A 21,874-nucleotide genomic window follows, 5' to 3' on the forward strand; every position below is an offset into this window, starting at 1 on the left:
ATCAATCTATTCTATTGCAGCCCCACCAGATGTGTAATATGCATTGAAGCCAATGTTTACCTTACTTTGCTGCTGTATTCCTGGGCTTTCCATGCTTACACTTCTGTTAATCTGGGATCATTTGCATTCATTATTCAAGGACGTCCCCGATCCTGTGTGTTGTAAGACTTCTTTATTTTCTGACCTGTGTCTTGAACTTAGATGCCTAGATTTAGTGCAACCTGCCTTGTGTGTTTATGTCCTAATAAAGAGCCTGTTTGACCAGTGCTTTTACCAGTGGCTTTTACGTTAAATCGGCTGCAGAATCCCAACAAGAAAGGTACAATGTCCCCTTTCCTACTTGTGCAACACAGATGGCAGCAGTAACCCACTACTGGCTGCACTTGGCAGCAGCGCAGGACTGTAAGTGCATATGAAGCATGCATACAGCCTTAGAACCGGTTACCCTGCATGCATGCCCAATATAAAACAGTGACTACATGCAGAAACCTGTGGGCGGTGAGAGGCACTTTGTATTCTTACAACACCGACTAAAATAGGTCAAGTTTAATAACATAAATCAAATTGAACGTTGCCTTTAGTCATGCTGATTCCCAAGGAAAACAGTTGCTCTCTGCACACTTGGGATCATGCTGTACACGTGGGGCTGCAGGAAGATGGAACAATGTGATTTGCATAAAGAACTGCAAATGACTGCATCGAAGGTTGGGTGAAAATAAGGGATGATCAGGCAGAGATGGTAGAGGTGAAACTGGGTCAGTGGGGTTAGCATAGCTTCTTTGGACCCAAGCCAGGAAAAACAATACTCTTGCCCTGCAAATATAATAACTACACCTAAACTTGCAGACTCCGGGGCAAATTGTGAATGTTATGTACCTAGTAACAGGGGGTAGAGAGCAGTTTACATCAAATCTGGCAAGGGCTTCTTGTTTATTTACTTATTGCCCAAAGGCAAAAAGTATTTCTGCCCATGGCAACACTTGACATGCCACCCTATTTGCTCACCTCAACCCATCTTACTTGGGTCAGGGGCAGAACTAGGGGTGAGCAGCAAATACACATATCTGTGTTGCCTACTTCTAGGTCCGGCCCTGCCCCAAGGAGGTTTGCATGTAGCATCTATGGCTAGCGTCTTTGGTTTCCAAGAATAGAGACACATCTCACTATTGCTGTATTCTGCAGCATAGCATACAGAAGGGGCATAAGGTAGCTGGCAAATCGGTGACTCCTGGAACACCATGAATCTTAGGAAGCTTGGCAGACCCCGGGGGTGTCAGGTGCCGGAGAGCCTGTACTTGTGCCTTAGGTAGAGGATAAGTATAGGGCTCGCTTGTGGCCTGACCCCTAGTTAGACCATATAAATCAGGGGTGCCCAAAAAGTAGATTGGGATCTACCAGTAGACCTTTATCTGGAGATCAGTAGACCTCAAGACACTGTCAACAAACAGCTTGTCTATATCACCCTCCTATTTAAATCTTTTCATTCAGATATTTATTAAGGTTTATTTATTAAAGTGGACCTGTCACCTACACATAAAAAGCTGCATAATGAAAGTCCTTTGCAAATTAAATATGGAACACCAACTTTTTTTTCATTAAAACATCCATACCTGTTATAAAGTTGGTTAAATATCTGAACTGTCAATCAAATATTACCTGCACCGCCTCTATGCCCGTGGCATAGAAAAGGGGCAGTCAATTACTTTCACTTTCCATTCAGCACTTCCTACATTTCACTGCTCTCCTCACATCCCCCCTTCCCTCCTCAGGCTCTATATTTGTGTAGGGAACTGCACATGGACATTAGGTCCCCCATTCTGGTGCATACACAAGATTTTGGGTTCCCCTTAAAAACCGTGTAAACAAAATGGCAGCTGCCTGCTTGTTGTGATTGTATAATTCCAAGATATAAGGAAACAAAATTTAAATAATAAATATAGTGTCCCCTTTAAGGTTACATAATAAACTGTTTGTTAAAATACAACAATATACATTTGGTCAAAAATAATAATAATAATATAATATTTAAGTAATATTTCCATGGAACAGAAGGCTTACAATGCTTTTATGGGTGTAGATCATAATGGGACAACATCACTAATAGTAGACCTCACATTAGTAAAGTATGGGCACTCCTGATTTAAATGATCTAGAACAGGGATCCCCAACCTTTTGAACCCCTGAGCAACATTCAGAATTACAAGGAGTTGGGGAGCAACACAAGCACGAAAAATATTCTTGGGGTGCCAAAATAAGGGCTCTGATTGGTCATTTGGTAGCCCATATGTGGATTGTCAAGCTACACTGAGGCTCTGTTTGGCAGTACACCTGGTTTTTATACAACCAAAACTTGCCTCCAAGCCTCGAATTTAAAAAATAAGGTCCTGATTTGAGGCCACTGGGAGCAACATCCAAGGGGTTGGAGAGCAACATGTTGCTCACGAGCTATTGGTTGGGGATCACTGATCTAGAAAGAAGGACAGAGGCATACATAGAAGTTACAGGACTCTGCAGTAAATAGGGATGGCCGAATCCGCTATTTTGGATTCGGCCAAACCCCCGAAACCTTTTCGAAAGATTTGGCCGAATACTGAACCGAATCCTAATTTGCATATGCAAATTAGGGGTGGGAAGGGGGAAAACATTATGCTTCCTTGTTTTGTGACAAAAAGTCACGCGCTATCCCTCCCGCCTCTAATTAGGTATGCAAATTAGGATTTGGTTTCGGTTTAGCCGGGCAAAAGGATTCGGGCTGATCCAAATCCTGCTGAAACAGACAGAATCCTGGCCTGAATCCTGAACTGAATCCTGGATTCGGTGCATCCCTAAAAGCAAAATCATTTTAGGAACCCCCCCCAACATAGGGAAACAGACATTTGCTGAAATTCAATGTCCCATTGAGTCTGCAGTTGCAGGGTTGTTTCCTCTATAGAAGGGTTTCCAAGTAAATATATTTGAATCTCCTCATGTAAATATACTTGAATGTTGAACCAAATAAATCAAGCGACTTTTCATCAAACAAGGAAGTAGGTTTCGGAAATCAATATAGGGAATTTGGTGCATTCGTAAACTATTTAGAGCTTCTAAAGAGTTTCTATTTGTATGTATATATTTAAAGGGCATGTAAAGGCAAAAAATAAATAAATCCCATTTTTACTTTCTTTAATGAAAAAGAAACCTATCTCCAATATACTTTAATTAAAAAATGTGTAGCGTTTGTATAAAAAACCTGACTGTATGCAGTGAAATTCTCCCTTCATTTACTGCTGTGGATAGGAATTGTCAGACGGTCCCTAACTGCTCTGCAAGGAAACAATCATACATATGAACAGCAGGGGGAGCCCCCGCCTTACTTCCCAGCCATGCAGAACTCAAGCAGCTTTGTTTGTTTCCCTGTAGAGCAGTCGGCGACTGTGTAGAGATTTGTATTGGATTTTATTTTTGTCTTTACGATCCCTTTACTGTTTCCAACTCCAGTTGCAGGGACAAAGATCATGGAGCCAGATTTAAACAGATAAACTGGGATTCTCATTGAAGGATTACATTGCTTCAGCCACTGGTTCTGCAGAGTAGGGGAAAGTTTGTATTAAACAATACAAAAACTATAAAATCCACATTAGATTACATGACAACACAGGACCCAGTGCAGTCTGTATATTCTGATTATTAATCAGTCTTGCTGTATCCGCTTCTGACAGATATTATTTGACTTGTGCCGTTTTGATAATCTATCCCTAAGCAGCCCAGACCACACTGAGCATGTGCACAGTCTTGGTCTTGCAAAGATGTATAACAAAGTTACAAGATGGTGACCCCCTGTGGCCAACTTTGAAAACATAAATCATTTGTTTGATTAGGCTTGTGGTGCAGTAAGTTCATGTTTATGTTTAGTATACAAAATACAGCCTTTCTCGCCTTATTCTATTTTAGACTTTACTTCCCCTTTAAACAAACAATAGCTTAACAGTATTGAAACATATTAACAGATTCTGCCACTAGGTGACCATTGGAAAAGGACTGCCAGGCATCATGCAAATCCAGTCCCCTCAGCATTTTTGCCATGTATATAAACTAACAACAATACATTGAAGTAGATTGCCTCCAAAGATGTTCTAGGCACATGGCACAGCTCCCGACAATTAATCATGTCTCCCCAAATCTTTCCATTTTTAGACTTTCACCTCCCCCCCAACCACTGCTCTAGATTTCCCATGGAGGCTTACAATTTTGCAATCACTATTCGAGAGGATTAGCCTAAACCCCACCTTATTCAGTTTTTTGCACAACTGTCAGATAAAGCGTAAGTTATTCTTTTAGGGTGATGATAAAACGAGCTACTAGAAGCAGCTACTCGTCACGGCTACACAATAGGCATTAGTGATCATTGGCTTTGGCTTTTAGCAGAGGCAATTCTTAGTACTGTCTATGGCATTTTGTAGCAACATGTAGCTGCTTACTAGTAGCTCTTTGTGTCTTCACCCTTAGGGTAGCACCAGTGAGACTATGCTTTTGACGTCCTACCTCCTGTCAGTGGTGAGGATATCAGTAGCAATGGGCAATATTTCCCCTTTAATTTTTTTCTGACAGACGTCTGTGTTCATTTTGGGCTGCAGAGAACCTTGCTGACTCAACAGAACACACCCTGCCAGGGTGTCAATCAAAAATCTCCTTACAACGTACACGATGGGGCCCTTATAAAACTGCAGAGTAATAACTGTCCCAGATATTCTGCACCCCTGGTAATGTTGCTCTTCTCCCAGCCTGTGGTGTTGGATTCTCTGGGATGCTGCTTCCATACAGACTGGTGAGATATTCATTCCTGTTCAGGAACAGAGAAGCAATCCAGCCAGATTTGACCCCAACAATGCAGACGGTACCTCTTGTGCGCTTGTGTTTGTGTGTCCGAAAAGCCCCATCCACAATGAACAACAAATCCTTTTAATGCTTGAATCTAGTAATGACTCTTTGTGTTCTGGTAGCACCCAGTATGTACTTTACTCCTCAAATGTATGCAAGTAATTTATAGGGGATATACATTGTTTTGAAAACATTGTTGCTTCCCTCAGATATTCCTGACTGTCATGCCAGGGCAGTATTGCTCTGGCATCATAAGGGTAAGGGCACGCGCTAAGATCCGGCAGGATGGCACTCAGAGTGCTTCCTTTTCCGAAGTCGCCCAAAGTTTCCTCATGAGGCAACTTCGGGCGACTTCGGAAAACAAAGAGCTCCGAGTGCCATCCCGTCGGCGATTTAGATTTTAGCCGGCGGGAAGGCTTTTTGGGGGGATTAGTCGCCTGAAGAAGAGACGATTTGTCACCAGGCGACTAAATCTCCCCGAATTTTCACGTGTGCCCTAAGAGATATCACTGGAAATATTGGGTCTCAGGCTCACAGTGACCCTTGATTAGATATCCCACCTGGGGGCTGTGGAAAGGTGACATCCATTATCTGCCTTCTGAGACAATTTGGAGTCACACCATTTGGCCAGGGAAGCTGGGCCAGTCAGTTCTTTGGATAAGTTGATCAAAGAACAGACCTAGAGCAGCAGGAGGGGATAGTTACTAGAAAAATATGGATTATAGGAAAGGATCCATATCTCCTGTGTCATAGGATTCACATCCTCATAACTTATATATTGGTTATGAGGAGGTCACATGCTTCCTAAGGGTAAGGGCACACACTGCTATATCGGAAGATTAGTCGCCCAGCGACAAATCACTTCTTCTTCGGGTGTGAACTGCCTTCCCGCCTGCTAGATTCTAAATCACCAGCGGGATGGCACTCGGAGCACTTCGTTTTCCGAAGTCGCCCTAATAAGGAAACTTTGGGCGACTTTACAAGGCTGAAACTGCCATCCCGCTGGCGATTTACATTGTAGCCGGCCGGAAGGCAGTTCGGGGAGATTCGTCGCCCAAAGAAGAAGTGGTTTGTAGCTGGGCGACTAATGTCCCAAAATAGGAGTGTGTGCTCTGGCCCTAATGATACCAAACAGGATCAGCCTATACCCAACAGTTAGGAGGGATGCCTCCTCGGTGACTGTCATTCTGATCACCCACATATGGATTACAGCATGCCCATATTTTCATTATACTATTGGAAATTGGCAGGTACCAATATTATATTGGGGAATCTGGCCTGAAAATAGAAAGCCCCCTGCAGGGGGTCGTAAATGACCAGTTCCTGGGCACTCCTACCTCATGTATATGGTAATGAGGAGAATGTCCCAGCATGTAATAAAAAGGTAACAGATGCAATACCCCATGTCATACAAGGAGGCTCCATATCCGGGAATTATATGCCCAGTGTTTCCCAACTCTTGCCTCAGAGGACACAACAGGAAATGCCTAAACTTGGCTAAGATCCTAGGGTTTTCTTAGTGTTTTTATTTCCTTTTATATTATGTACTGTTTTGCAATTCTATGTTTAATGTTACTGCTGTAATATTAAATATAAGTTAATACGAATTGTCCTTGTGCTCTAACGAACTCATTGCCCACATGAAAGCTTGCGCCTAAGCGTATTAACTCTTTGTATGCGTGGAAAGGAAAAGTCGCCTATTTATTTTTTGAGTAACCAGTAGGGCCAGCAGGAAAGTGTGTTTGAATGTAAATAATAACATTTGAACTATTTCATTTGTTACTCTTTAGAACTAGGGATGAAGATGGTTGAGAGTTGAATTTAAGTTTTATTTCCCCTTTAACATGTCACTAGGAGGCGTGAATTTTGTTGAAGAGAAATCAATTATACATTTTATAGCAGAAAACCCGCCTAGAAAGTGGTTTATTTGAGAGAAAGACTCGGCTGGGTAAGATTTCAAGAGAAAGAATTAGGGATGCACCGAATCCACTATTTTGGATTTGGCCGGACCCCCGAATCCTTCACGAGAGATTCGGCCGAATACAGAACCGATTCCGAATTTGCATATGCAATTAGGGGTGGGAAGGGTAAACTATTTTTACTTCCTTGTTTTGTGACAAAAAGTCACGGAATTTCCCTCCCCGCCCCTAATTTGCATATGCAAATTAGGATTTGGTTGGGGTGGGGGAGGGGGAAACTATTTTTACTTTTTCCTTGTTTTGTGACAAAAAGTCACGTGATTTCCCTCGCCGCCCCTAATTTGAATATGCAAATTAGGATTCGGGTTCAGTTTGGCCAGGCAGAAGGATTCGGCCGAATCTGAATCCTACTGAAAAAAGGCCGAATCCTAGCCGAATCCCGAACCGAATCCTGGATTCTGTGAATCCCTAGAAAGAATTGAACATAAAGGAAACGCATTCATGGAGCCCATTAAATCAGTGATAAATGCGTGCAAACACTCGAGTGGCCAAATGTTAACTCGCTCACTATCTCCATATAAATATATATATACTCTATAAGGCCATGGTAAGTGAACCACACGCACGCGTCTCATTAACTTGACATGGTAGATATTATAACTGTGAAATACATTGGCGCGCAGGAGGGTCTAGCTGCCAGTCTACACACTGTTAATAGGAAATATTGCCTGTTAACATGTTGGGATAGATTTACATCAATTTCACATTAAAGGGGCAATAGAGGCCATGTGGGGTCTGAAGGTCTACTCCAAATATTTGGCTGAGAACGTGTGGGCACAGTTGAAAGATGTAAAACTCTTTTATACCTTTTCTGGCCTTGTGACTGTGTAAAATAAACGAGTATAGTTTATAGTTTAAAGGAGAACTAAACCCTAAAAATGAATAGGGCTAAAAATGGCATATTTTATATAGTGAACATATTGCACGAGGCTAAAGTTTCAGCTTGTCAATAGCAGCAATGATCCAGGACTTCACACTTGTCACAGGGGGTCACCATCTTGGAAAGTGTCTGTGACACTCACATGCTCAGTGGGCTCTGATTGGCTGTTGAGAAGCTAAGCTTAGGGCTCGTCACTAATTATCCAGAAGAAAATGAGGTTCCCCTGTAATATAAGCTGATGCTTCAGGTTTGCTGATTATTAAATTCTGATGCTAATTGCACTGGTTTCTGTGCTGCCATGTAGTAATTATCTGTATTAATTACTAATCAGCCTTATATTGTGACATTTCTATTCTATGTGTACTGTATATTGTGAGTGGGTCCCTAAGCTCAGTAAGTGACAGCAGCACAGAGCATGTGCAGTGAATCAGCAGAAAAGAAGATGGGGAGCTACTGGGGCATCTTTGGAGACACAGATCTTTACTGCTAAACGGCTGTGGTTGCCTTGGGCTGGTACAGAAGCTCAAAACATAATTTACAACATTTCTAGCTACTAACTTTTCTTATCCTTTAAAGGGGTGGTTTACCTTTAAGTTAACTTTTAGGGGGCCGATTTATCAAAAATCGAATGTGATTCAAATCTTTTTTGCACCCATACTCACACATTTGAGTTATATATTCGAACAGGGTCAGACTGGATGATTGGGAGCCCACCGGGTTCCAAACCTCTGGGGCTCCGCAGCATGCGTGACGCACATGCGCAAATTGCGACACACATCATGAATGTGCAAACGCCAGTGTGCATGGGTGAACAGCAGCGCTTATGCACACATGCGCGGGTGCCGCTGTGCTGGCCCGCTATCTGGTTTTTTTTTTGGGCCAGCTGAACAGGGAGCAGGCCCAGGCTGTGAGTTGAAAAAAAATCCAAATGTAAAAAATTCGATCAATTTCAAGGTTTCAGGACATAAATTCGATCGATTCAAGTTTTTTCGGGACATGAACTTGATCATTCGTCTTTTTTCCCGTCTTTTTTCATGCAAGTTTTTGACATTCAGATATTTCCGTAAACACGCAAACATTTGAAACTTGAGTTTATCCGAGGTAGAAAAACCCTCACACAACTCACAATTTCGATTCTTGATAAATATGTCCCTTAGTATGTTATAGAATGGCTAAATCTAAGCAGCTTTTCAACCAGCCTTCATTTTATCTTTTTTTTTTTTTTTTACAGCTTTTTAATTATTTGCCTTCTTCTTATGACTGTTTAGGGTCAGGGCACACAGTCAGATTCAGGGAGATTAGGAAACCCCGCCGTCAATTCACATTCTAGCCGGTGGGAGGCAGTTCAGGGAGATTCATCGGCCTGTAGAAAAGGAGATTTGTCATCGGGCGACTAATCTCCCCGAATTGAGCGTGTGCTCATCTCCGGATGGAGATGCAAGTATACATTTTTAACTTTGTAAAATAAAGATATATTTTTTAACTTAAAACTTTTCTGGTCCTGTGGATCCGTTTGAGTGCCGATCAGCCCTGTTCTTTCTTCGATTTTTCTGGGGCGCCGCTCCCTAAAGCTGAGGGTCTGTGGCTGGTGCACCCGGACCACATCGACTACTACTCATACTACTAATTATGCCATGTGTTCCTGGAGGTATTATATATAGAACTGACATGTCATGTATCTTATAATGTGTTCTGGGTTTCATATGTATTAAGTTACTGTATTTATACTATCATGTGTACTGGGGGCATTATACATGGAACTGACACAGCATTTATCCTGCCATGTGTTCTAATTGAAATATATGCTGTCAGGGCCGCCATTATAAATCATGGGGCCTGTACAACAAAATTTTCAGGGACCCCAGGGCCCTGCCACCCTAGCCTATTCCAGATCACCTCCACCCCACACTTAAAAGACCACACATAATCGCTAAAAATGGTAAACATTGGTGGCAGGGGCCTATAAAGTATTAAAATATTACATTGGTGGCCAGAGGCTTCATAAAATAAAAAAACACACATTGGTGTTCAGTAGAACTAAATATGTGGATTCAGGACTCTTTTCGTGACTTCGGATCTTTTTGTGGCTTCAGGACTTCGGCTGTTCCGGACTTCTTCAGTTCTTCGGGAGTTTGGTGGTTCATGACTTCGGAAAAGACGGCACTGCTTCGGCACTGTCAAGGGGGGCCCGGCTATTTCGAAAAATGCAGCACAGCCGGGCCCCCCTTGATAGTGCTGAAGCAGTGCTGTCTTTTCCGAAGTCCTGAAGAGCCGAACTCCCGAACAGGAGTACCCCCTGTTTCCCCCTGATAGAAGCCCTGGATGCTGTATCTGTCTTGTCATACGGTCTGGGGTATTTTACATTGAATTGGCCATAGAATAGGATATCTTTAAGTAGCAGCCCCCCAAAAACAAAAGTCTCCATCTGTCTATGGGTGTGCAATTACCCATTACCCATTATAGTCGCTACAGATATTCTGTGTTTGTGTAAGGTGAAACTGTTCATATTTAAAGAGAAAAACACAATCTCATTCTAGCCTTGTAACTGGTTACTAAGCCACCTGTCTAGTGAAACGAAATTCTTGGAAAGACTCTAAATCCAAGCTCTTTGTTGAAGCTAAGCTCTAACCAGGAATCCGATCTCTGCCTGCTCCGTAACAAAATAAACTCCTTCACAAGCCAAGCCCTAGTGAGACTGGTGTTTGTGTACATAACACGACTGTGCCATGCATTTTCCTAAATTCCACTTTTAAAGCAGGTTCAAAACAAAACAGAAATTGGCATTGCGGTCTATGTTAGCGGTTTCCCTTATTTAGTTTTCTAATGAAGCCCTAGCTGACAAATGCCCTTGTTTTATCCAAAGTAGGTAGGGGCTGTTGAAAGACAAACATGTTTATTGGCTCTTGGGAGTGTTTGTGCTCTCTAGACATGACATCAGTGTTGGATATGGGCAAGATAAAGAAGCCTACAAATTCTTAATGGTTGGCTTTAAGCAAATGCAGCGCCTTGCATTAACATGCTATACATGCATATAATAGGTTGTCTAGGTTGAACAATACAACTTAACTGAATGATGACTGGTACATGTGTGATCGCTCGAAGTTGGTGTTTTGGCCAATCACATTCCATAGCAACAGAACTAGACCTGAATGGCCAAAACATAAAACCAACTTGTCCTGCACTGACAATGCGTGAACTAGAAGGGGTCACAATCCAAGTGATTGTTCTGCATGATGATTTGTCAGATCAAAGCAATTTGGACATCCTTGTAGGTGGGAAAAGGCACAATATGCTATGATGTTACAGAGGAACTGCCTCCAAGCTAATGAATACAGAAAGAAACTGCTTGAGAAGACTGTGACCCAAAAAAACCCACTAACCCCCGTCTGTAATAAAAGGCACTAATTTTGACCAGGAGCAGTAACCCATAGCAATCAATAACATGTTTGTTTTTCAACAGGTGCCTAGAAAATTCTACCTGCTGAATGATGAGGTTGCTATGGATTACTGCTCCTGGGCAAACGTAGTGTGGACATTTGACTGTCCAGTATTGTATTCCAAAACCAAGGTTGTTAATTTGAAGGTTGTCCTCTGTTTGCTGTTGTAACAGCCTGTACTTCTTTAAGAAGGTTTTCCACTAGTCGCCAAGATCAAATTGTCACCAAGTCAAGCCTATTGACTTCCTATTGACTCCTATTGATTTTGAAAATTTTTCACCAATTCGCTTCAACTAAGAATTCTTGAAACTGTGAAAAAATTTGCGAATCACTAATCTTCCATATCCCTGTATTCCCTCACTTGCTTAAAAGCCATCCAACCCCTTCTTATACCTATCGAATGTATCAGCCTGTACCACTGATTCAATAAGAGAATTCCACATCTTCACAGCTCTCACTGTAACAAACCCCTTCCGAATATTTAGGCGGAACCTCTTTTCTTCTAATCGGAATGGGTGACCTTGTGTCAGCTGGAAGGACCTACTGGTAAATAAAGCATTAGAGAGATTATTATATGATCCCCTTATATATTTATACATAGTTGTCATATCCCCCCTTAAGTGCCTCTTCTCCAGCGTGAACATCCCCAATTTGGCCAGTCTTTCCTCATAGCTAAGATTTCCCATACCTTTTACCAGCTTAGTTGCCCTTCTCTGGACCCTCTCTAATACAATAATGTCCTGTTTGAGCCCTGGAAACCAAAACTGTACCACATATTCTAGATGGGGCCTTACCAATGTTCAGTACAGTGGAAGATTGACCCCTTCCTACCATGAATCTGTCCCTTTTAATACAGCTCAAGACCTTATTTGCCCTTGATGCTGCTGACTGGCATTGCTTGCTACAGCCAAGTTTAACATCTACAAGGACTCCAAGCTCCTTTTCCATAATGGATTTGCCTAGTGCAGTCCCATTAAGGGTATAAGTGGATATTTTTACATCCCAGGTGCATGACTTTACATTTATCAACATTGAATCTCATTTGCCACTTAGCTGCCCAGATTGCCAGTTTGTCAAGATCCTGTTGCAAGTGCCACATCCTGGATGGAATTAATTGGGCTGATAGTTTTGTGTCATCTGCAAACACTGATACATTACTTGCAATAAGTTAATGAACAAGTTAAATTAAAGTGGAGCCAATACCCAGCATTTTACTTACCTCATCTTACAAAGCAATTAAATTTGTCTGACATGACCTATGCTTCATATCTTTGCAAATCAATTCTTTAACATTGTGTGTTGGGTTGTTATTCAGAAGGGACACCCCCACCATTGAGTGTTGAGGGTCTGTCTGAGCCATAAGCATTAGAGGTGTGTTGCGTGAAATTATATTTTTGGGTTGCACAAAAAAGCAAAAGAAATTATATTTGGTGCTGTTTGTATGGTTTTTCCTTCTTTTGGAAGTACACTGTGCAGAACAAGTTCAACTCTGTACTGGGCCCCTATAAATCTGGGTTAAAGGGAACCAAAAGAGATTTAATTCTGGGCTCCAGTACAAGTGGTATTTGATGGTATAACAAAAAAGTATGTGGACACCTCTTATTATCATTTTAATTGGCTATTAAAGATACAGCCATCATTACTGACACAGGTGCCACTACATCATACAATTACATTCTTGACAATTCTGTGCTTCCTAATTGTTAGCAAGTTTGGGGAATGTCCTTTTCTCTTTCCATCACCATAATATACCAATGCACAAAGTATTTTGCAGAGATGGGTAGGGAAGAACTTTCCACCAATTCTATTATAACATTTAATGTGAACTTTCCCAGAAGAGTAGATGCTATTATAGCAGCAAGGGAGGACCACCTTCATAATATCCCATCATTATTGTGAAGCTTCCCAAAAGAGTAAAGGCTGTTAAAGCAGCAAGGGGAGGACCACCTTCATAATATTCCAACATTGAGTATAAATCTTCCCAGAAGACTAGAGGATGTTAAAGCAGCAAGGACAGGACCACCTTCATAATATTCCAACATCTAGTGTGAATCTTCCAAAAAGAGTAGAGGCTGTTATAGAAGCAAACGGAGGACCACCTTCATAATATTCCCCATTATTGTGAATCTTCCCAGAAGAGTAGAGGTTTTAATGGTAACAAGAGGCAGACCACTTGCATATTAATAGCCTTGGTTTGGAAATGGGTTTTTGGAAAGACAGGTTTTGTCAGGTATCCACCACAGTCCTCAGCTGAATATGGTTTGGTGGAAGCATTGGCATGGTTTGACATGTTTGTATTTACTGGTGACATAGTTCATGTGTTTTGACACCAGCATGCATACTACCATTAGATACTCAGGCCTCTTCTTCTTTCTGAAGGGGTCATTGCTACTAGTGAACTTTTCCTTCCGCAAGTTTTTGCAAGTTGTGTTTTGGACTATGGCCAGACTTTTTGAATTTTGAACCTCTGCTGCTTGTACTGACTCTCTGCACAAATTGACCATGGTTCTGCCTGCTGATTTGCTTTCAACAACTGGATTATTTTAAGCACTTCTAAAGGATATAGTCCTATTACCAGATCAGTGACTGTTTTCTCCTGTGGGTGGTGCAAGAGAGGCTTTACTATGGACACTTCAGTCAAGGTACTAATCAAGGTACTGAGATCAAGGGAGGAAGGAAAAATATGGGGTTTCTTGCACTTTGTGGCTTGCCTTCCTGGTGGTCAATGCATCTTAGTGAATTTTTATTTTTTGGTGGGGAGTTGTAGCTGTGTGGCATACACAGTGGCATAAATAATATGTGTGTTAGTGGTTAACTCATCTTGAACTTAACAGCGTTCTAGGGGCATGAATGCAAAAATAATCTGATGCAGGTGACAAGTCCCATCCAAGTGCAGCTTAGATCTAAGATTCAAATGATTATTTTCTCGTTCTGGGGCCAGAGAGTTATCTGGCAGAGAAATACCCACTCAGGAAATGTTGTTTCATCCAGCTTGCTTAAAAACAGCACAGATAATATCATGTATCTTAAATTGTGTTGAGTTATGGAAACTTTGCATATATACATGAGGTGTCCACAAAGCAATCCTTTCATATCAGAACAACGTGTTCTTAAGCTCTTTTCATAACCAAATAATTAACTACCATAGGAGGAGATTTCTGAAAGGCAGAACTGGCAAAATCGCCCGCCAGTTTGGTCCTCATTCAGTTTTCTCAGGGAAATCACTTGGAAGAAACCTCACGAATAATTCAGGCCAGCTTGGTTGGAATATATCACCATGATTAGCTCATATACGTGTAGCAAACTACCTTCAATTCTAAAGGGCCGTGTTGATGCCCTTAAGTAAATGAAGAAAACAGAGCTGGGATTTCCTATTAAGGCAATATACAACATTTTGATCTTAGCAGGAGGATCATGTAGGTATCTTCTTGGCAGCCTATAGTACAAGAGAACGGATATAGAATTCTAATAGGTGGTTCTTATAGACATCTTCTAGGCAGCCTATAATACAAGAACTCATAAGGGATCCCAAGAAGAGCTTCATGTAGGCATCTTCTAGGCAGCCTGTAATACAAGAGAACTCAAGCAGGATCCTTATTGGAGGATCATGTAGGCATCTTCTAGGCAGCCTGTAATACAAGAGAACTCAAGCAGGATCCTTATTGGAGGATCATGTAGGCATCTTCTTGACAGTCCATAGTACAAGAGGGCTGATACAAATACCCTGTGGAAGGTTTGTGTAGGCATCTTCTAGGTTGCCAGTAGTTCAAGAGAACACATGCAGAATCCCAATAGGAGGTTCATGTAGGCATCTTCTAGGCAGCTTGTAGTACAAGAGAACTAATGCAGGATAGAAGGATGATATAGGCATCTTGTAGGCAATCTGTAGCACAGGAGAATGGTGATACACTGGCTGGCCTTAATCCCCCAGTTTAAAAGGGTTCAGATTGACCAATAATTCACCCAGTGGGTTATGGGCAAGTGGTGGGCCTAATTGTATCCAATGCCCCCCATCGGTGACACCAGCCCCTCCACTGTCATACCCCCAGCTCAGTTATAGGAAATATTCCCCCAGCTCAGTTATGTCAGACTCTGGCCTGCTTCTTTCTTTTATGAACTGGCACCTGCTTTATCTGTTGACATCAGACATAGGCAATGTGAGTGCAGATTTATAATGTTGGGTTGGGTCTGGAAGGGGTTGAGCAAATTGTTGACCTGGAGCAGAGCATCACTATGGGATGGATATTCTGTATAGATTTCAATAAACATTACTGTAAGCAGGGACAAAGTTAAAGGGATTCTGTCATGATTTTTATGTATTTTTTATTTCTAAATTACACTGTTTACACAGTAAATAATTCACTCTACAATATAAAATTTCATTCCTGAACCAGCAACTGTATTTTTTGTTTTAATATTGGTGTGTAGGTGCATCTCAGGTTATTTTGCCTGGTCATGTGCTTTCAGAAAGAGCCAGCACTTTAGGGTGGAACTGCTTTCTGGCAGGCTGTTGTTTCTCCTGCGTAATGTAGCTGAATGTGTCTCAGTGGGACCTGGATTTTACTATTGAGTGATTAGATCTATCAGGGAGCTGTTACCTTTTGTGACGGAGCTGCTTTCTCGTTACCTTCCCATTGTACTGTTGTTAGGCTGCTAGGGGGGAAGGGAGGGGTCCCCTTTTTTCTCAGTCGGTGTATGTACAGTATATCCCCTTTAATAAGCTCTCTTGGATGATTATTTAGAGAAACTTGCTTTAATGGCTATTGCCAGACATCATTTAAAACACTTTCATTACTTGCTGTATTCAAGTATTTTATTGTAGGGTTTTATAGCTGCCAGTTGTGTCTAGATAACTAGGCACAATGTAATCCTAAACAACTTTCCAGAAGGGTTTGTAATTAAAAGCAGTGTATGCTTGCCTCTTTCTGCACTGCTGGTTCTGACTCTTCAAATTATAGCAATGCATTGTATTTCATAAGGGAGAAAAATTAAAAAAATAGGCAGAGTTGCCCTTTAAGTCCTGCAATAAGTCAGCTGTGTTTATCTGTGCGTCTCTGGAGTCTTACCCACTCCTGTGACAGAGACATTTCAAACTGCTAAACTGTCAGACACCACAAATATGCCTGTGTGCCGGAAACTGGATTTCTAGGCTTGAAATGATTCATCTCCATAGAACAGTTACAGTTCACCAACATATAAACGCCATGCCTAGGGCCATGCTTGACACATTCTCCTCCAGCAATAAAAGCAGAAGTCTTAGTGTCATGTCCTGCTAGAGGCCCGTGACAGAGGAAATGCAAACACAACTAATTAAAGACCTGCAGCCTGTAATAACACAACATGACACATTCAAAAACAACATTCCCCCAAAACCTCCCATCCTTGCATTTCCAACCACCAGCAAACCTCAGACAGGAGGCTTCCTTAGCATCCCAGACACAGGGAATGGCAAAAAATCAAAGTCAAATGAAACTTAGAAAAAAAACATGCCAATGTCAAGAGCTGCTTATAATAGCAATAGAGGGATGTTGACGTCTCTTTAAAAATAAAGCTGAAGCTGAACCCTGCAGATGTACAAAGGATAAAGGTCACAGCAAATTTGTTATTGCCTCTTGACTGCTGTAAAATGCCCACGTTTTTATAACTGACCAACTTTACACACATAGATAATTTGCTTTTAATAAAGGTTCAAGGTGGCTTTGGGGCAAATTCACTAAGGCGCGAAGCGCCGAACGCTAGCGTTAATTCGCTAGCGTTTGGCATTTTCGCTACTGCGCAAATTCACTAACGAACGCTGGCGTAGTTTCGCTAGTGTTACTTCGCACCCTTACGCCAGGCGAATCTTCGCTAGCGACGAAACTACGCAAATTCACTAACTTGCGCAGTGTAATGAACGCTACCTTTTACGCTAGACTTCCTTCGCCACCTCAGACCTGGCGAAGCGCAATAGAGTAGATAGGGATTGTTTCAAAAAAAGTCAAAATTTTTTCTAAGTCTTTTTCTGCATGATGGCTGACAGGCTGAAAAAGATCGAAAAATTTTTGGGGCTCCCCTTCCTCCCCCCTACATTTCCTGACTCATGGCAACTTACCTAGACAGTGGGCACATGTGTAGGGCAAAATAAAATTTTTATTTGCAGATTTGAAGGTTTTCTAGGCATTTGTAGTGCAGATACGTGTTCCTCCATTGAAATTTGAATTTCGCGCCATATGCAAATTAGCCTTCGCTAGCGCAACTTCGCTTTATATAGTGAAACAACGCTAGCGCAACTCCGCAACCTTACGCTACCCCTGTGCGCAACTTCGGATTTTAGTGAATTTGCGAAGCGCTGGCGAAACTACGCCTGGCGAAGTGCGGCGAAGTTGCGCCTGGCGCAACTTCGCATCTTAGTGAATTTGCCCCTAAGTCTCTCCAAACCAACACCAGTGAATTTTCTACAGAACACATGTTTTTATCCCAACGTGTTCTGGGTTTAATACATGGAACTGGCACTGTATTTATCCTGCTGTGTGTTCTGGGGTATTATACATGGAATTGGCACTGTATTTATTCTGCTGTGTGTTCTGGGGTATTATACAAGGAATTGGTACTGTATTTATCCTGCCATGTGTTCTGGGGTATTATACATGGAATTGGCACTGTATTTATCTGCTGTGTGTTCCGGGTATTATACATGGAATTGGCACTGTATTTATCCTGCCGTGTGTTCCGGGTATTATACATGGAATTGGCACTTTTTTTATCCTGCTGTGTGTTCCGGGTATTATACATGGAATTGGTACTTTATTTATCCTGCTGTGTGTTCTGGGTATTATACATGGAATTGGTACTTTATTTATCTTGCTGTGTGTCCCGGGTATTGTACATGGAATTGGCACTGTATTTATCCTGCTGTGTGTTCCGGGTATTACACATGGAATTGGCGCTGTATTTATCCTGCCGTGTGTTCCGGGTATTATACATGGAATTGGTACTGTATTTATCCTACTGTGTATTCTGGGTATTATACATGGAATTGGTACTGTATTTATCCTACTGTGTATTCTGGGTATTATACATGGAATTGGTACTTTATTTATCCTGCTGTGTGTTCCAGGTATTATACATGGAATTGGCACTTTATTTATCCTGCTGTGTGTTCCGGGTATTAAACATGGAATTGGTTCTGTGTTTATCCTGCTGTGTGTTCTGGGTATAATACATGGAATTGTCACTGTATTTTTCTTGCCGTGTGTTCCAGGTATTATACATGGAATTGGCACCATAGTTACCCTGTCATGTGTTTTGGGTATTATACACGGAATTGGCATTGTATTTTATTTCTGCTGTGTGTTCGCGGGTGTTATACATGGAATTGGCCCTGTATTTATCCTGCCGTGTGTTCCGGGGTCTGATATATGCAATGCTAAACTAATGCATGATGTATATTGCACGCCCTTTAATTCATGACATGTGTGATGTCCTGTGAAGCAAACATTTATAATGTAGGTTGCACCCCATTTTAGACTAGCCACATATTTATTCTGAATGAAGCACTAATTCATGAGGTTGATTGCATCCTATTTATCATGACTATGCTCGATGCAACACAAATTAATGATGTAGACCACATGTTGCCATGGACTCCATAACTGAGAACTCAAATCTCAGTTGCGAGTGCACAGAGGTCTGGGGCATGCAAAATTGCAATAAAGCTTGTTGGATCATGTCCCAACTTCACCAAGCTTATCTTAGTATTCGTCCAAGAGGAGTGGGTTACTGGTGACTGTTTCTTTCTAATTCTAGGTCAAAGTTAAGACTTCTATTAGCAAAAATGAGATACTAAAATGCAGTCCAATATGACACCTCTAATGTGCCCAGGCAACCCTGTTTTATATTGACACTGCAGTAATTGCTCTTTGCCATCTCAGCCTACACTGATCATGTAGCACAAAGTCATTTTAGTGAAACTACAACCAATGTACCAGCAAGGAATTAAAAGTATTTACAGGGCTGGACTTGGTTCATTTGGGCTGCAGTCGGGTCAAATGCTCCACGGGTAATGGCTAACACTTCATATTGTACCAAGTGACATATTTCTCTGTTTGTGCCAAAAGCTCATTTCCAGTCATAGTACGTCTGCGTTTGGCTAACTTTTATTGCGGTTTGAGGTCAGTCACTGAACGGGCACAAACTGTTAATCTTCTTTTTCTATTTAAAATGGATTTTTAATTAATGCAATTTGCGTGATGGTATTAGGTCTTTGGGTACAAATGAACCGAAAAAAATCCCCCAAAACACACAAACAAAAAATTAATGTGAAAGCATTAAATGTGTTTTCCGATGCATTGCCAATTACTCACTTGGCCTTTAACGAGGCTAAGTTGGAAATCTAGGAAAAGAGGCTTTGGCGGTGCCAACAGTACAAGCCAATTCTTTTATGCGTTAAATCCAAGGGCCAGCTTTATCAAATGGTGAAAAACCAGCGGATGGAAAACGCTCACGGTTTCTGGGGTTATTTAAAGAATACTAATTATCAGCAAATATTTTTTAACCTCTTATTCCTGCTCTACATAGTTATATTACATTGGAGATTACATCAGAGAAATGTTCCATTCATAGTCCAAACACTCATGTCTATGAATATTCTCATATATCCAAGTCATGATATACAGTATCTAGTAGAATTAAGTCAAAGAATAACTGAATATTTAGAGTTTTTCTTGAAAACATTTCACCACTCATCCGAGTGGCTTCTTCAGTTCAACTGAAGTGTCAACTGAAGTGGTAGGGAATTCCCCCGCATTTAAACCCTCGAGGGTAGTAAAGTCACAGACATCCAATCACAATGCTTCCATTGAACTTTAGTAAGGTGTTGGCTAAAACTCACAGATGTGTGAAAGTGTGATCCAGTCACAATGGTACCATGATTTTCATTGAGGCAGGTGTTAATCTTTCAATGTACATGACTAGAAGTGTGAATTGTTGTGAAGTTGCCGGGGTAAGGATGTCAAAGCGGTATTGTATGTTGATAACAAACGGAATCGCAAGCCCCCTCTTCTGTTCAGGGATGGTTTTTCCACTTTGGCATAATTGGCCTCGTTCACACCTCTTTCAAACCATCTCTATACAAATGTGCACATTGTCGTCCTCAAGGAATGGCCCTTTCCTTCAGATTTAAATAGTCCTGAGGAGTTAGCCCTTTTATGTTGGGCCATTCTCTTACAGATTGGTTGCTTTGTGTCCCCAATGTATAGATCGGAGCACTCCTCACTACACTGGACAACAAAGACCACATTGCTCTTCATGTACTTTGGTGTTGGGTCTTTAGGGTGCACCAACTTTTGTCTTAGGAGAATCTTCAAGAAACATCACATTCCTGAGTATTTCAAAGTCAGCAACACCCTAATTTTTTTCCGATTTTCCTGCCACTTAAGGGATGATTATGTTGCTTTGCCTGCTAAGCTCTCCCCTCTGTTACTTGGTTTGGTCTTTTTCCTTGGCTTAGATTTTATTTTGATAAAGGCCCAATCTGGGTAACCACAATTTTCAGAGCTCCTTTCAGATGTTGGTATTCTTTCTTTTTCACTTCTGCACTGGTTGTGACAGTTTCAGACGATGGTAAAGTTCTTATAACCCCCAGTTTGTGTTCCAGAGGTTGATGGGAATCAAACAACAAATACTGATCAGTGTGAGTGGGTTTCCTGTATACTTCAATATCCAGGTTTCCTCCCTCCTTAATAACTATTGCACAGTCGAAAAATGCCAATTTGCCATCTTTCACATCTTCCCTAGTGAACTTGATGTTTTTGTCCACTGAGTTTATATGTTGAGTGAAAGCTGGAACCTCATGTGCTTTAATTTTGACCCAGGTGTCATCCACATATCTGAGCCAATGACTTGGTGCTGTTCCCTTGGAGGTATTCAAGGCTTTCTTTGCCACTTCTTCAATTTAAAGGTTCACTGCTATTGGAGATACAGGTAAACCCATGGCACAGCCATGTTTTTATCTACAGTGTAAAAGACTTCCTTGTCCTTTAAACAAGTCTTATTAAACTAAACGCTAAAAGTAAAAAAACCCTACTCCCCTATCCTACATAGACCCCCTGCCTCCTCCCCCCCAGCCTAGCTGCTACCCCGGGCAAATGCCCCTATGTCTTTACTTACCCCTCCGTGCAGATTCTGTCCAGCGGAGTTCAGGGGAACCATCTTCTTCTCTTCTGTAATCTTGGGAATGAGACCGGTGTAGCGGCACATGTGCAGTTGGAGCAATTTTTTGTTTTGCGACAACTGCGCATGTGCTGAAACTCATGAAAATTGCCGGTCTCATTCCGAAGATAGTCATAGCAAACTTAGGTTGGAAGGTGGAGTTTTAGCATTAGCTAGGGTTGCCAATACTTTCAACTGGATGTTTTCAGCCTAATCAGAAGGTATCTTATTATTGTGGATAAAAGTTTCTGTGGCTGTAATAAAATCTACCACTGGGACATTCCATGGTGCCATAGCAAAGTTTAGTCCATTGGCTAAGATTTTGTGAGTTCCCTGTCTTTACACACAGACCCTTGATGTTCTCATGCCCGGATTTGTGGCTAGGCCACAAAGGCCCGGGCCTAGGGTAGAAGAATTTAAGGGGCGCCATGCCGCCCAGCCACCCATCTCTATTAGCACTGGAGACGCATGTCAGTCTCCAGTGCTCCGCCCAACTAGGAAGACTTGTCTGTGCGCATCTAAGCTTGCATGCA

This window comes from Xenopus laevis, chromosome 3S (assembly GCF_017654675.1).
Source record: "Xenopus laevis strain J_2021 chromosome 3S, Xenopus_laevis_v10.1, whole genome shotgun sequence".
NCBI classification, from domain to species: Eukaryota; Metazoa; Chordata; class Amphibia; order Anura; family Pipidae; genus Xenopus; species Xenopus laevis.